Source organism: Mus caroli, chromosome 1 (assembly GCF_900094665.2).
Source record: "Mus caroli chromosome 1, CAROLI_EIJ_v1.1, whole genome shotgun sequence".
NCBI classification, from domain to species: domain Eukaryota; kingdom Metazoa; phylum Chordata; class Mammalia; order Rodentia; family Muridae; genus Mus; species Mus caroli.
In genome coordinates this window covers 129,288,748-129,291,386 of record NC_034570.1, presented here as the reverse complement: position 1 = coordinate 129,291,386, position 2,639 = coordinate 129,288,748, and positions in this window count along the sequence as shown.

Genomic DNA, 2,639 nt, shown 5'->3' with positions numbered 1-2,639 from the left:
ATAAGTCACTGAGGCTGAGCCACATTCTCAGAAAAGAAAAATAAACTCTGTGCCTTGTAGCAGAAATGCTGTGTCATATTGAAAGCCATAGCATAGGTGGAGAGTGAGAGAGAGAGAGAGAGAGAGAGAGAGAGAGAGGGAGAGAGAGAGAGAGAGAGAGAATACATATAAATATAATAATTATATTGATTTTTTTATACAATGACTGCATTTATCATGCCCTTTAAGAAGTACTGAGAACCATAGTAAGAAAAGCTAATGGTGTTAGGCAGTGCATTGCATTCTTAGCTCTCATTCCCCATAGCTTGACCTATTTTCCCTCCTCTGGTAGTCTCAGCCACCTGCTAATTCACAGATCATGCCTGATCTATAACAGGAGATATTCCAACCTTGTAATCCTACCCACTAACTCTCTACTGTTTAATTCTTCATTTATGAAGTGATAGCCCTACCATGAGTTCCCATTCTTATACAGGAATTCCTGACTTTATTTCTATTTTCCCTCTAGATATCTTAATCTCTCAGTTTGTTGAACCATAAAATTAGACTTGTCAGAAATTAACAGTTCTAATGAAGTACATGTGAGAAAAATAGGGCTTATTGAGATTGATTTCTGAAGCAGACAGTTTCTTTGGTAAGCTGTATGATAAATTCCTTATATCAGTCTAAGAAACACAGAAGAGAATCTTCCACTTTGCACAAGATTGTTGTGTAAGGTTAGAATTCTAAGAATATACACTAGATTAAGAAGTAAGACTGTAGTGCATATAGAAAGACAAATTAAAAATGATAGATATTGCAGACTAAAACTATGTATGTGCTATTTCATGTAGAGCCATAGTTTACTAAATGTTGAACTCCACAATCATTTCTAGATTCAGTCATATCCCTAATACCTATACCATCCTGGCTTTCAATACTTGCTTATTAAAATAGAAAAAAAAACAAACAAACAAAAATGTTGGGCACTGGAGAGATAGTTTAGAGAAACAGAAAATAGGATCTCTATAGAAAAACAGGAAAACAGACAATTCTAAACCCAAATCTAAAGTTAACTCTAGGTCTAACTGACCTCTTCTAAGTTATTAGGGTTGTTTATACAGCATGAGAAAGTCAACAGGAGCATGACTTTAGTCTTCATGATTATGCTTTCTCTGAGAAAGTAGGCTGAGACTATATCTTGATGACTCACAGTTCTCTTTTGCTTCTCGTTTTCCTCATCTGGGAGAGAACACAGATCTACTTTGTATGGGCAGACAAGCATGTAGTAAAGTTGAGCTCTTGACCATCACTGCCTGAAACCTTTCCTTTTACAACATACGTAGAAGTGGACAATATTTCCCTTGTCAATTACAATTCATTCTATATTCTACTGTTGACTACTGACAATTCACTAACTTCATAAAATACAATGATTATTTTAGGAAGGGAGACCTCAAGTCTTATCTAATCTTAGGCAAATTTTAAAAATTATAACCCTTATTATATGTTTTACTTCTCTGTAACACCCAGATAGAATCCAGTTTTCAGCCTCCCTTGCAGCTAAGTACTTTTAGTACCATGAGGTCAAGCCAATAGTGTAGGAAAGGTGATTTATAATCAAAACCACTTCATCTTGATACTATTTGATGCAGTGATCTTGGAAGTAGAGATTGAAGATGGCAGGTGACAACGGAAGGTAGCTAAGCTGCTGTATTGTTACCTAGATTACAGATGTTTAAATAAGCACAGTTTACATATTTGTGGTATGTAAATTTACATTGTGTAGTGCCTCTAAGAATTTTGAGTATATCTTGTTCAGTTCCTATAACATTAATGAGTAAGGAAAGTGTTATTATAGAAGAAAGGCAAGGAGATGAAAGTCCTATACAGAAAAAGAAGCAATGCAATATTATGAAAATACTTTGAAAAATTACTCAAAATAAGATCTTAATTTAAATATCTATAAAGAAGAAATGCTCCTCTTCAATAATTCTCTGTGAAAAATAAATCTAGGCCTACATAATTTAATTGGTAAATTATATCAATATTTAAAATGGAAATAACAGACATACTCAGTTCTCTCAAAGCTACAGAACAATTGATTTCCAAGTAGTCTTTGAGTAGTAACATACTGATAATAAAAATGAGAAAAGTCATATAAGGAAATAATATTTAGGACAAAATTCTATCTAAACAAAGCTCTTGCCAAAATCTTCAACCAAATTTTAGTAAAATAAATCCAGCAACATGAAAATTACTAAATAGGCTCCATTTAGAAATATCAATTTGATTTGACATTTGAAAATCAATAAAATTCTTCATAGCAATAAGATAATGGGAAAAATAATAAAGATTAATGGACAAAGTACTATTGATCAGTAAAATTCATAAGAAAAATCACATGCATATTGCAACTGATTTTTAACAAAAGGTATAAAATATTAAACATTAAAATTTTATCTTTTTCAGTAATGCTGGATAAATGAATATTCATATAAATGAAATAACTTTAACATCAACATTTTAACATGAAATTTTATTTTAAAATAAATTATAACCTACCTATAAAAGTAAAAACCATAATATTTCTTGAATAAATATAAAATATCTTTGCTCTGAGAGTAGGAAATACCTCATATGTGGAAAGAAAAAAGGAA